General features: G+C 42.8%; 1 long non-coding RNA gene across 1 annotated transcript; it reads right to left on the bottom strand.

Moving 5' to 3' along the window:
* Positions 1-8139: 8139 nt before the first annotated feature.
* On the bottom strand, positions 8140-11261 carry LOC116593660. Its single transcript, XR_004286922.1, has 4 exons — positions 11110-11261; positions 10791-10874; positions 9629-9694; positions 8140-8361 (listed from the first exon to the last, which is right to left on the bottom strand). It is a non-coding gene; the product is annotated as an uncharacterized LOC116593660 (long non-coding RNA).
* Between the last annotated feature and the right edge of the window lie 2887 nt (positions 11262-14148).

Here is a 14148-nt window from a genome sequence, read left to right as displayed (position 1 = left end):
CTGTAGTGCTGAAATGATTTATCTGCAGCATGGCAGAGGAAGACCTTTCACCATATTTGACCAATTCCTGTCCTCCTGATGTAACCTTTTTTCTGTCGCGTGTGTGTGTGTGTGTGTGTGTGTGTCCTTTGATTCCTTCCACCCCTAATAACAACTGCTGCCTCAGTTTACCAGCTGCTTATAATATATTAAAAGCTGCTGTCCAGTATACTGATCTCTGTGCTACTGGAAGTGAGCCTTAGTTGGTATTGTCAGATGGAAAATGGAACCATCCCTATATGCCTACAGTAGCAAACTTATGAGGAGAAAAACAGCCTCTCTCCTGGATGGCAGCATGATTCAGGAATGCCCTGAGTAGCCAGAGGAGAGTTGAGATGTCAGCAGATTTTGAGATGGGGCAGAGAGGGCCACTCCCAAGTCCTGCAGTGTAGCTAATCTCCACAAGCATAACTGGGAGACCACAGCCTGGCTTCTCACTAGCTTCGACATCTGTTCTAGCTTCTAAGAATGACCACAGGTAACCACAGGACAGTCATAGTTTGTGATCATCTTATGGAACTCTTAGTGTCGTGAGATTCTCCTTAGTGAACCTTTCACAAGCTTTCCCAGACAGAGCTGTTTCCTTTGCAAGCCCTTTGCACATTTTACAATGATACTTCTTACATTGGCTGTACTTTTTTGCAGTGTCTTTTTCTCTCCCACTAAGCTATGAACTCTTTGAAGGCAGAGACAAAGCTTACTCACCACTGCACCCTCAATGCCTAGCGTAGTGAATTATAGTAATGCTCAAGAAATAATAGACTAATTCCACAGACTATAAGCATCTACTGTGTTTTTATAATTATCATCAGGAGTATTTTCCAAAGGATTATTGAGCTGTGTAACTGTCTCACCTGGGCTCCATGTGCTTTATTTTCCTTTTATCTTCATTTAAAGCAAGGAGTCTTCAGTCAGTTGAAACTGGAAAACATTAAAGCTTCACAAATTATGCAGCATAATACTGATGTGTATGGGTGTTCACCACCACCACCACCACCCCCCCCCCAAAAACAGAAAACAAAACAGAAGGCCCTTTTTCATCACTGAAAGGCTGTAAAACATAATGTATTTCAGAAGATGGAGGGGCACAAGTCAATCAGCAGCTTCTCTTCTGTCTAGTTGAGAGAAAGAGAGCTCCCCCCACAATCAGTTGGCTTATGTGGTGTCTACTAGGATGAACTTAAGTTAATCAGACCTGAAATGCCTGCCCTCGGTTACATGGTGTTTACTCTCTCTTTGGAGCCCTGTCTTCTTAACATATGATCTCACTTTCTTTAATAATAAATTCTAGAATAAGCTCAACCAATGCTTATTCTTTGCTCTTAGTTGAGCGATCTCAAGATTTAAAGACTATAACCCTCCAGGACCACTTCAGGGCAGAGTATTGAAATGACCAAGCTTTTCTTCAACATCCATGCTCCCTTTTTACCGCTGACCAAGAAGCTTATGCCCTTTGCTTTGCGACGCAACCAGGATCTCCAGTCCAGCCCTATTTACAAACCAGGCAGGGGAACAGCCTCTACACTTAATCTTTGCCACCATAGCATGTAATGATAAAAGCTTACCTTTTTGAAGGCTTCTCCTCTATCAGTCCCACTCCATGTATCCAAATGTTGAATCTGCAACAGACCAGGGAGGTAACTGTTACTAGTATCACTCCCACGTTTACCTTCGAGGAAAGAGACATATGAAGACTGACTAGTTCATGCAAGAGCCCGAGACCAGCCAGAGTGGTGGAGTAAGGATCAGAAGGTCTGCAGTAAGACTTGCAAATCCACGTTTAGCTCTATCTTATAGTCCCTCCCCATGTACCAGGAAAGGGATGTGGGTTTCACAGTTAGGAGACCCAGAACAGGGATTATTTGTGTGAATTGTGTTCCATCACAACCCTAGCTACAGCTCCTATAACATTTCAGTAAGAATCCCTAGATCTCCCTTTCTTCACCCCTGAGGTGGTGAAATGTTAGATCTGGATGTAGACATGAGGCCGAACACAGGTCATTTGGTCTGTTCAAGGACAGATCCATTCAGGATTAGGCTATTGTGCTCCTCATTCTCCATCTCTTTCCATCCGAGTCACAACCACACAGACCTGTTGGGAGATTTAAATGTCCTAATGTGTATAAGACACCTATACAGTTTCAAGTGCATAATAGGCGGTCAATAAAAATTATTCTTTCATCCCATTAGTGTTCTAAGAAAACTTCTCAGAGCCAAAATCTATTGGTCTGGTACACAGATAGGGATTGCTTACTCACAGAAATTAGCCATTTTTCTAGTGTTAGCCCACAGTGTTAGAAATGGTATAGATAGAAGCCTCAGGAAGAAATTGAGATGGCAAAACCTCAGATCCCCCTCTCAACCCTGCCTGTCAGCCCTGCAGACAGGCTTAAACATGGGTCTTCTTTACGCAGAATTCCTTTATAAAATCTGACACCAATGTGCAGAAATCAGAAGTAACCACCTGAGATGATATGTGTTCATCTCACGTATCCCAGTAGGTTAGTAATAGAGTTACCTTCTGTTTTTGAAAAAGAAAAATATAAGCTCAATACACATTTCAAAAATTGGGGAAAATGATGATTATGACCAAACTGTTTCCTTCTCTAAATGGCAAAAGCAAGCAATAGCCAGAAGCATCAATAATTTCTACCGAATCTATTAGGAAACACTTTCATCAGTGATTTGGTGGACTCTAAGCAAAGTTATTTTTAACTTCCAATAGGTCAATAGGGATGATGCTAATTGCACACTCCAAATATAAACAGCATAATTTCCTTATTGTCAAGGATGCAAGAATAGAAATTTGAACATAATTATCTTCTGGTATTTGAAAACCAGTGACTTGATTGCCAGCATTTTCCTCAATAATCCTAATTGCAAATGTCCGGTTCCACTAATATATTTTAGTCCACATGTCCTGAATTTTTCTTGGGAAAATATGCTCATTGCCTGTCTACTGCTTGGAATGTTAGAGCCTGAGCCCCGGAATCCTGGTTTCAGCCACATATCTTGCGTCAGTGCGATAGTAAGCAAATTACTGAACCTCTCTGTACATTAGTAGTGCACCTCACAGGTTGTTAGAGAAATTAAATCATGTGTGTTACCCTTTTAACATTTGGTCTGCCCATGTTAAGTTCTCCATAAATGTTCTTTTTACTATCATTGCCTTCATTTCATCTCTGCCTTGCTAATATTCTACATGTCCCACAATTTCTTTCACCAAAGGACCAAGTTCCCTAGCCTTCCCTTTATCCTGTAAGTGGCTGGACCGAGAGCTTTTTCTGTCCAGTTTCTAAAGCAAAGAAGTCAGGCAAAGAGAGGGTGAGTTAGCAGTCATGGCAAAAGTTGAGCCATCACCTGCTTGGTGGCCAAGATCACCCCTGATTCACACACAGTCGTAAGGAGTCTGCATAAATATAAGCTCTTCAAAGAGCCCTTCCTCGGGAGGATAGAAAGGGGCAACTGTTTCACTGCCCACTCCCTTCAGTTCCTTCTTGTTTTCTCCTCTGTCCCACAACCCATTCTTACACAGAGACCCTAAAAACTGACCAGTGCCTCACTCCCAGGGAGGAGTGATGGTTTGAAACTAGTGATGATTTCATTCACAAGAATGTGACTGCTGGGGGTGCCTGGGTGGCTCAGTGGGTTAAAGCCTCTGCCTTCGGCTCAGTTCATGATCTCAGGGTCCTGGGATCGAGCCCCGCAGGAGGCTCTCTGCTCAGCAGAGAGCCTGCTCCCTCCTCTCTCACTGCCTGCCTCTCTGCCTGCTTCTGATCTCTGTCTGTCAAATAAAAGTCTTTAAAAAAAAAAAGTGACTGCTGGTTTTAAATGGCAAATTTGCCTTTGGGCAGTTTCGAACTGACCTTTCCTTTCTGCCTGCTTGGTTTCTCCTAAACAAATGGTCTTTTTCCTTCTTCAAGCTGTTTCCAACAGACTCACTTAGACTGGTTTGATACACCCAGCCGAAAGGGAGGAGGCTTGATTCGAGGGAACACAAAAATATATTGGCTTCCTGGAGCTCCTGATTTCGTTTAAAAGTACCAAATATGCTGCCCAATCAATAAACATATCCAAAGTAACTAGAACATCAAAGCTCTGCAAGGTGCTGAGGTTTCAAAGACAAATACAGTGTGTCTGCTTCCTCAGGAAACTCATGATCTAAATGAGCAGACAAGAAAGGGCTTCTAATCACCATAAATAGTAATATAAGGGACATATGATTGGGGCCAAATGCATTTTACTGACCATAAGAGCTATAGAAATGTGTAAAGGAGAAATAAAACTGTCCTCAGGAGTCACTGGAGAAGACCAGTTGGAAGAAAAAGCTTGAGGCAAACACTGAAGGATAGAGAGAATTTAGACAAGCAGCAAATGGAGAAAGGAGAAATTCCAGGCAAATGTGACAGCCCAGAACAGTGCTCCTTACCCGGAAGGTTTGCAACAATGAAATGCTGAAGCAGGAGAAAAAGACAGGGAAGAGGGTAACAGAGAAAGCAGGGAGAAGGGCTGAAGAGAAGAGGCTGAGGCGGGGAAGAGCAGAAAAGCTAAGGTTCCTTCGCAGGAGCGCGTGGTAGGGGGCAGTCAAATATGTCATTTGGGGAAGTAGGGGAAGTCAAGCTGTTGAGAAGGGACTTAGCAATTCCAGCCTTTTTAGCAGTAAAGGGTGGGGGTGGGGTGGGGTGGGGAGAGGTAGTGAGACGGGTTAAAGCAGAAGGAAAGGAAAGGTCAGAGAAATACTTGGCACCAGGAATTTTAAATTATAAGAAATGAAAATGATTTCCTGTTGTATTTGAAGAGAACGGTCATATTTTCATGTAGCCATGAAATGAGAAACAGTCACCCCCCCATCCACAGACTGGAAGGACTGTTCCCCGGCCTCCCTCATGGGTTAGAAGGAGCAAGTCCTCCCACCTTCCACTTCCCTGGTTCTTAGGAAGAAATGGGTGGGGGGGCTTGGAATGCTTTCTTTCAGTGTCTGGGTCCCCTCCTCCACTGTAGCTGCTCAGCTTGGAGGCCTGCCTGGCCCACTCCTCTGAGTTTTAGGATGTCATTCAGAAAACAGAGTTTCACAGATAGCATCATATGCTCCAAGTTAGCACTCATAGGTGTTAGGGGTTACAATCCTTAACTTCTCACAATTCTGGGGAGTCAGAAGTGTGAAATCCCTGGGCCAGCAGGGCTATGCTCCAAGGGCTCTGGGGGAGAAGACTTCCTTACCTCTTCCAGCTTCTGGTGGCTTCTGGTGTTCTCAGCTTAAAGATGCCTCATTCCGGGGCGCCTGGGTGGCTCAGTGGGTTAAAGCCTCTGCCTTTGGCTCAGGTCATGATCCCAGGGTCCTGGGATGGAACCCTGAGTTGGGCTCTCTGCTCAGCGGGGAGCCTGCTTCTTCCTTTCTCTTTCCCTGCCTCTCTGCTTACTTGTGTGATCTCTGTCTGTCGAATAAATAAATAAAACCTTAAAAAAAAAAAAAAAAGATGCCTCACTCCAATCTCTTCCTCCACCTTCACATCATCTTCTCTTCCATGTCTCTGTGTGTCCAAACTTCCATCTCCCTTCTCTTACAGAGACACCAGTCATCGGAGTTAGGATGCACCCCATATCCAGGATTATTTCATCCCAAGATCCTTACCTAGTTGTATCTACAAAGACCCTATTTCCAGATGAAATCAAATTCTGAAGTTCTGGGTGGACATGAATTTTTTGGGGGGATACGGTTCAATCTACTCCATTTATATTCATAAATAAGAAAGTATCCCCTGTCTAAATGTTATAATTTTATTTATGGTAGTGGGTTATTCCTTCGATATGGGGTCAAAATACAGTGGAGAAGTCATTTACTTAACGATAAAGAATATTTTTGGTAAATATCCCCTCGAATGGTATTATCCAAACCTCTCACATCCAGACTCCAGCCTTGCCCTGGGTGCTTATCTTGTTTTCTTTTGTGGGAGTTCATCGGGCTCTGAATCCCAGGGTGTTGCCTGTTATTAAAGCTTCCATTCCAAAAGGCAAAACCATCATTTTCAGGAAGCTCTTCTGGGTCAGACACTTCCAAGTACTGGCCTTATTGTGATGAAAGACACAAAGCCCCTGCTCCCACGTAGATCATTCTAGTGATTATACAGATGGTAAACAGAATGCATAATGATAGAATTTGAGATGGTGAGAGGTTTAAGAAAAGTAAGTAGAATTACTGCATCAAAAAAAAAAAAAAAGGGTCAAATTTTTGGAAGGAGTGGCCAAGGTGAGCTTCTTTCATGGTACATTTGGGCAGAATAATGAAGTTAGGTCTCGCTGTCACAACCTTTCATCTATTGCCTCCACTGTATTTCCGGTAGAGGTTCTAAATAGTATATGTATTGCATTCAACATTATCGTCCTATAATATGACCACAGTTCTTTATGCCAAAGGGTATTCTGGTCATTGCATTGCCAACCAGCCCCAGACTGATGCAACTGTGTATAGCTATTCACTGTTACTGCACCCTCAGCACTATTGTAGGTGCAGGCACATACAGGAAATACACGGACCAAAATGCCAGGATCATGTCACTCCACTAGTATGGGACTTGCATTCCAGCATTGAACTTGAACACAAAACACTCAGGTTTGATCCCCAGCTCTAACTCCCAGTCTTCCCTTACCTTTAACCAATGACTTCATGGTTCTAGGCCTCAGTTTCCAAGTCTATAAAGCAAGGAAATTGGACTAGACAATCGCCAAGTGCCCTTCTGACAGAAGCACCCTATTGTTTGAGGGTAGGCAACAACCTTATCTACCATAGCTAAGGAGACATACTGTATGTGATTCCAAATCTGGCAACCATCAATATCCCTGGAATCATGAGCAGAAAACAATAGCAGGGGTCTTGGACCCTGGGGTCTGCAGTGGGATGGGTGGTTTCATTGCTGGAAGACAGTATGATCGATTCTGATCAGAGCAGAGGCCCCGTGGCAAATGGAAATACAGGGGAGAGATCTAGGTTTAGGGGCTACTGACCTGCCAAAACACAACAGGGAATTCAAGGGCAGCACGAAAAATTGAATTAAAGCATATGAAATGCTTAGAAGAGTGCCTGACATACAGTCAACCTCAGTAAATAAGGCTGCTGTTATTACTGGTTTGTCCCAGAAGAACCGGATTCCACTTAGAAAGCTAAGGTAAAATAACTAGACAGACCTGGGAAGACTTGGCTAGAAAGGCAGCTACTTGGTAAGGCGTGCTTGTACCTGCTACATTCTCCAAGCTAGACCCCACCCACTATAGCTGCAAACGCAGATTTCTGGCTTGGGCAATTAAATGGACAATGATGTGTTCCAGTGAAATAAAAAATAGAAGTCTGTGTGCAGTCTTTGAAGGAAAACAACACTTTGGATTCAGACAATGATAAGTTTGGGATATCCAGGTAAAGATGGTAGAGCTTTCCCTACAGTAGGTAGTTATAGCCACAGATCTAGAATTTAGGCAAGAAGCTAGAGCTGAAATAACAGATGTGCCAGTCACAGCATCCATGATGAGTCAGTGTTTCCAAAGTGTGGTCTCCAGACCATCTGTGTTACAGTAAACTAAGGTGGGTGTTAAGAGCAAATCTCAGAATCCATTTACTGAATCAGAATCTCCCTCAGTGGGGTTTAGTAACCTCCAGGTTATTAATAAGCTCCTGAGTGATTCTTACACACATTTAAGTTGGAGAAATGCAGGTAGAGGGAATTTTTGCTGTTATGACTCTACAGATAACCTTGTGTAAGGAGAATGTAGAAGAGGCAGCCAGGGAAACCTATGGCCCAGGGGTACCTCGTATCTAATCACTTCATCTCACTCACCCAGTAGGGTTCAAGCTAGACTTCACAGGAAGGTGAATGCTTGGGGCCCATCCCAGGCCAATGAAATTGGTATCTCTGAGAGGGAATGAGGTAGCCCTTTCCCTCCAGAGTCCCAAATAGCTGTCCCACACCCTGCAAATGGGAGGAGGAAGGAAGGGGGCAGTTTGGCCTGTGGATTACTTTCTTAGACTCTCTCAAGACTGAAATATTTTAATTTAGCTGTAAATATTTTAAAACCAGTACATTTCAGATTTAAAACAATTTTAACGTGTAACTTCTCATGAAAATGTGAAGACCTGGCCTTGCTGGGCCTACATTCTTGAATGGCAAAATGGCTGCTCCAACTAGGCCCTTTGCAGATCTCTAGGTTATCCACTGGGCCATGGCCTCTGAAAGCATTTGAGCGACGCGCACTACCAGAGGGCTTCATCGTCTCAGCTTCCCTCATGTCCTCCCTGCATCCCAGTCTCCACACCAGCCTCTCTTGTCACAGATCCTGTTAAAGAACAAAAATCTGGCTGAGTAAATCTGAAGATCCAATTGGCTTTATTAAGCCATTCATGAATTAGGTAGCACCCCACCTAGCAAGTGGAAGGGAGTTCTGAGGAGTTAGACAAAATGGAAGGTTTTTACAGGAAGGAAGGTGAAGCAAGGAAATTCTTTCTTTCTCTCTCTCTCTCTCTCTCTCTTTTTTTAGCAAGGAAATTCTTAACAAAAGAAAAGGATAGTTCCAGGCATAGTCATCTTTTCTTACTGGGCAGGACAGGGAGGTCTTCCCTGGTGGATAACCTCCTCTTCCTTTGGGGGAGGTATTGAGAGGGAGCATGTGACAGATTACCCCATTGGTGCTGACCAGAAAATTCCTGACTGACCACCCAAGACCACATTTCTGAAGGAGGTTGAAAACTGCAATTGGGTTAATATTAAGACCCAGTGCGGTAGCTCAGCCTGGCATAAGTGACTCTCTCGTGGGTCTGTGGTTTTCTTATTAATCCCAAAGTCCTCCTTAGCATGGCACATAGTTTGGGGAAACCGTGTGAGACAGGCCCCACTTTGTTGGCTGGATTTATCCTGCCGTTCCAGAGCCCATTTCTTGGAGACAGGGTTGCCCACGTCTCAGGGCACATGCAGAGAACGGGTGCAGCCTGGAGCAGCACTCCCCCCTGCCAAGGTGCCTCTCAGGCACAGATCCCCATCCTGTTGCATTCTCTCTACAGGGCTAGTTTCTTCCCCAACCACATCTCCACTGGACACCAGAGTCCCCAGAATGAGCTCCAGCAAGCTCCTCACCTCAGTGAAATCACCTTTTTTGGGAGGGAGCCGCACAGGCTTGTTTGACCAGAATGCTTCCCTAGGTCTGTGGAGGGCAGGATTCTAAATGTGAATTCCATGGGTTTATCTGAGGAGAGGAATTTGAGCAGCACGCCTCTCCCTGTAATAATGAACTTCCTCATACTGCTTCGGTTTCCCTTATATCCGCAAACCTTAGCTAATGGGTTGATCACTATTTTTGAAAAATCAATGTTAGACATTCACATCTATTTATTAGTGTTTTAGTGCTCTGAGAATGTATATTGGAATGTAAGTAATTTGTCACTTAAAAATGCAAAGCTGGTGCAAAATGTTTCTTATCTGCAGTAATTGGAAAACAACTGAAACTAGCACCTAGACTGATTTGGAAGGTACTCCAATTAATTCACTCTCAGCATGCAAAAAAAATTTTTAACCCACATAATTTTGTGCAATATGGTTTTCAGCCTTACCTAAAAGAATGTGGTTATCCTTTTCTTGATCATCTTCTCTTTTACCTTGAGTAGATGTGTAGTGTCCTGGAAAGAAGGTAGACATTTTGGAGTTAGACATCCCTGGGTATGAATCCTGCCTTGCTATGTGCTCTGAGGCAGATAACCTTGTCTGAAATGTTTGGCTGATGGTACATAGCTTCTGGGCCACAGTGAGGATTAAATGAAATAGTGGAAAGATCACACCTGATATATCCAGGCACATCTGTTTCCTTCTTAATAGAACTTTAAGTTTCATTCTAGTGAAAGTAGAGGTCTAGTGAAAGGCCTCACATTATTTTTTTTTTTTTAAGATTTTATTTATTTGGGACGCCTGGGTGGCTCAGTTGGTTAAGCAGCTGCCTTCGGCTCAGGTCATGATCCCAGCGTCCTGGGATCCAGTCCCGCATCGGGCTCCTTGCTCGACAGGGAGCCTGCTTCTCCCTCTGCCTCTGCCTGCCATTTTGTCTGCCTGTGCTCGCTCTCTCCCCCGCCCTCTCTCTCTGATAAATAAATAAAATTTAAAAAAAAAGATTTTATTTATTTGACAGACAGAGATCGTAAGTAGGCAGAGAGGCAGGAAGACAGTGAGGAAGGGAAGCAGACCCCCTGCTGAGCAGAGAGCCTGATATGGGGCTCGATCCCAGGGTGCTGGGATCATGACCTGAGCTGAAGGCAGAGGCTTTAACTCACTGAATCACTCAAGCACCCCAGGCCTCTCATTTTAAAAAACATATTTTATTTATTTATTTGACAGAGAGAGAGAGAACACAAGCAGGGAGAGCAGCAGGCAGAGGGAGAGGGAGAAGCAGGCTCCTTGCTGAGCAAGGAGCAGGATGTGGGGCTGGATCCCAGGACTCTGAGATCCAAGTCTGAGCCCAAGGCTGACACTTAACTGACTAAGCCACTCAGGCACTTCAAGGCCTCACATTTTTACAATAAAATTCCTACACTTCACCACAATTTTAATAGAAAAACATCATCACACCTTCTGGGTCCATAACTTTTACTCAGGATCTTATAAACATATTATGTGGATTCAGTTTATACAATAGTTCTGATATTGTTAGAATTACTGCTATTAAGCAGAATTCTCTATAGAGAAAAAAATATATATTTTCAAATTTCAATAATTGGCACTTACTCCAAGCAATATTTAATTCATCCTTTCAACAATCATTTGCCGTCCACCATGGGAACAGCTAGGAGAATATCATCCCTGCTCATCCTGTAGAGAAAAAGACAAGACAGGTACATACTGTCGTCATACTACAGTATAGACACTAACGAATAAGCACCCTATGAGAACACAATATGGAACCACTAGTTTTACCTAGAGACTAGTGGTCTCTAGAGACGGACAAACTTACAAGTGTAACAGGTGATATAACACAATCACTATGAAAATAACTTTTACCATCACAAATAGTGCTTGTTTTAATGGCATTTCACTTGTGACTTACTTTATATTAATTTGTGTTCTGCTCTGTACATCCATAGGTTACTTTGTGTATAAATGCCTTGTTCCAAAATAGGTATATCACCTTTAAGTGAGCTACATCCAGAGAATTTAAAGACGATTTCTTCCGGGGCGCCTTGGTGGCTCAGTCAGTCAAACGTCTGCCTTCAGCTCAGGTGAATGACCCCAGGGTCCTGGGATTGATCCCCTTGTCAGGCTCCTTGCTCAGAGGGGAATCTGCTTCTCCTTCTCCCTCTGCTGCACTCCCTGCTTGCATGAGTGCACTCTTTCTCTCTCTATGTGTCAAATAAGTAAATAAAATCTTTTAAAAAAAGATTTCCTTAATTCCAAACCATAATGATAGCAAATATGTTTTTCCTAAAATATTTGTGAAACATAATGGAAAAAGATAAAGTGCTTCTTGGACCAATAAGAATGTCATAAATACTAAGCTATAGCCACTTATAAAATTATTAACATTAATTTTGTTACATAACTGACCCATGTTACAGCACATCATTACCAAAAAAGCACTGATCATGAATTTATTTGAATCTACAAAACAGAAGGTTTTATTATATCCTGAGCATTATTTGGTAAGATTTAACAGTAAGAAAAGAAAAATCTTGAGGCACCTGGCTGGCTCAATCAGTAGACCAGGTGACTCTTGATCTCAGGGTTGTGAGTTTGAGCCCCACATTGGGTACAGAGATTACTTAATAGTAAAATTGGAAGGGAGGGAGGGAGAGAGGGAGGGATGGGGGGGTGGGAAGGGGGGAAGGAAGGAAGGAAGGAAGGAAGGAAGGAAGGAAGGAAGGAAAAATCTTATTTTGGTCCAGGTGTTGGGTGGTTATCTGGGCTCACACAAGAGCTAAGTATTTTCCTGAAACTGGTATTTCATAGAAGCCAACTCACATTTATGCCTGATGCGGAGAAAGGGGAACCCTCCTACACTGTTGGTGGGAATGCAAGCTGGTGCAGCCACTCTGGAAAACAGCATGGAGGTTCCTCAAAATGTTGAAAATAGAACTGCCCTATGACCCAGCAATTGCACTATTGGGTATTTACCCTAAGGATACAAGCGTAGTGATCCAAAGGGGCACATGCACCCGAATGTTTATAGCAGCAATGTCCACAATAGCCAAACTATGGAAAGAACCTAGATGTCCATCAACAGATGAATGGATCAAGAAGATGTGGTATATATACACAATGGAATACTATGCAGCCATCAAAAGAAATGAAATCTTGCCATTTGCGACAACATGGATGGAACTAGAGCGTATCATGCTTAGCGAAATAAGTCAAGCAGAGAAAGACAACTATCATATGATCTCCTTGATATGAGGAAGTGGTGATGCAACATGGGGGCTTAAGTGGGTAGGAGAAGAATAAATGAAACAAGATGGGATTGGGAGGGAGACAAACCATAAGTGACTTTTAATCTCACAAAACAAACTGAGGGTTGCTGCGGGGAGGGGGTTTGGGAGAAGGGGGTGGGATTATGGACATTGGGGAGGGTATGTGCTTTGGTGAGTGCTGTGAAGTGTGTAAACCTGGTGATTCACAGACCTGTACCCCTGGGGATAGAGTATTATGCCTCCATCAGAAAGGATGAATACCCAACTTTTGTAGCAACATGGATGGGACTGGAAGAGATTATGCTGAGTGAAATAAGTCAAGCAGAGAGAGTCAATTATCATATGGTTTCACTTATTTGTGGAGCATAACAAATAGCATGGAGGACATGGGGACTTAGAGTGGAGAAGGGAGTTGGGGGAAATTGGAAGGGGAGGTGAACCATGAGAGACTATGGACTCTGAAAAACAATCTGAGGGTTTTGAAGGGACGGGGGGTGGGAGGTTGGGGTACCAGGTGGTGGGTATTATAGAGGGCACGGATTGCATGGAGCACGGGGTGTGGTGCAAAAATAATGAATACTGAAATAAAAAAAAAAAAATTTATGCCTTAGTAAATACACGTAAGCACAAGGACTGAATGTTGGGTGCTGACAGAGAAGTCTGAAATCTTGAGTATCAGTTTCATACCCAGAAGGGGCTAGATCTCCTGAAGTTTATAAAAATGTACTGAGGTCCATCACCTTTGACTTCTTTATAGTTGTTCCTATGAGAAAAGATAATCAAGATCATAGGCCCACATCCACATGGCCACACCCACAGCTAGCTCACCCAATGGGTGTTCTATGCCCTCATGGCGGACACTCTAGAAATGTGCAGAATACAATAAAATACTGTAAAAATATATCTTTCTAGAAGGGGTCCAAATCCCTCTACTTCCCCAAAGAGACACAATTATTTAATAATTCGGGAGCCTTGAAAATAATCTCATTTGAAGTATTAAAAAAAGAATGAAAACAGGAATCAGGAAAGGTTGGTTTTAGTCAGCTCTGCCACTGGCCATCTGTATCATCTTTGATGAGTTCACTAATCTCTAAACCTTCAGGGCCCCAATGCATTTTTATAAACTTCAGGAGCTCCAGGCATCTGTGGGTATAAAACTGATATTCAAGATTTCATGGCTTCTTTTTGGGCACCTAAGTTTCACTGCCTGTACCTGTGTCGTTTTACTAAGGTACAAGATTTCTTCATATGAAAAATAACAGTGTTGGACACACACAAAAATAATTCTATTTAATCTCTAAAATTTTATGGTTCTAAATAATTTATATCAAGTGGTAATGAATGCAAATTTTATTCATTTTGTGTCTTTGTACTTTTTATAGAGAGACAAGTTTGGTGAAGATTTAACTCATTTATTTGTCTCTGTGTTCCAAACAAAATTGTCTTATATTTTGGAGTGAGCAGGGCTCTTCCTCCTGCTCCCTTATGATGATGGGGACAATACAGTGGGTGAGATGTATGAAATTGCATGTCTGCAGAATAAAGAAGGTTTGCTTCATATTTTTCTACAGCACTGCCTTGATTCCATTTGGAAAATACACCTTTAATTACATGCTGGTGAGAACTACAGAGCTAGAACATCTGAAAATTACACAGTGGATAATCATAGGTTTTCTTTTTCT

This window comes from Mustela erminea, chromosome 6, assembly GCF_009829155.1.
Source record: "Mustela erminea isolate mMusErm1 chromosome 6, mMusErm1.Pri, whole genome shotgun sequence".
In the NCBI taxonomy this organism is placed as follows: Eukaryota; Metazoa; Chordata; class Mammalia; order Carnivora; family Mustelidae; genus Mustela; species Mustela erminea.
The sequence above is the reverse complement of the archived record's forward strand: the minus strand, read 5'-3'. Positions and strand labels throughout refer to the sequence as shown.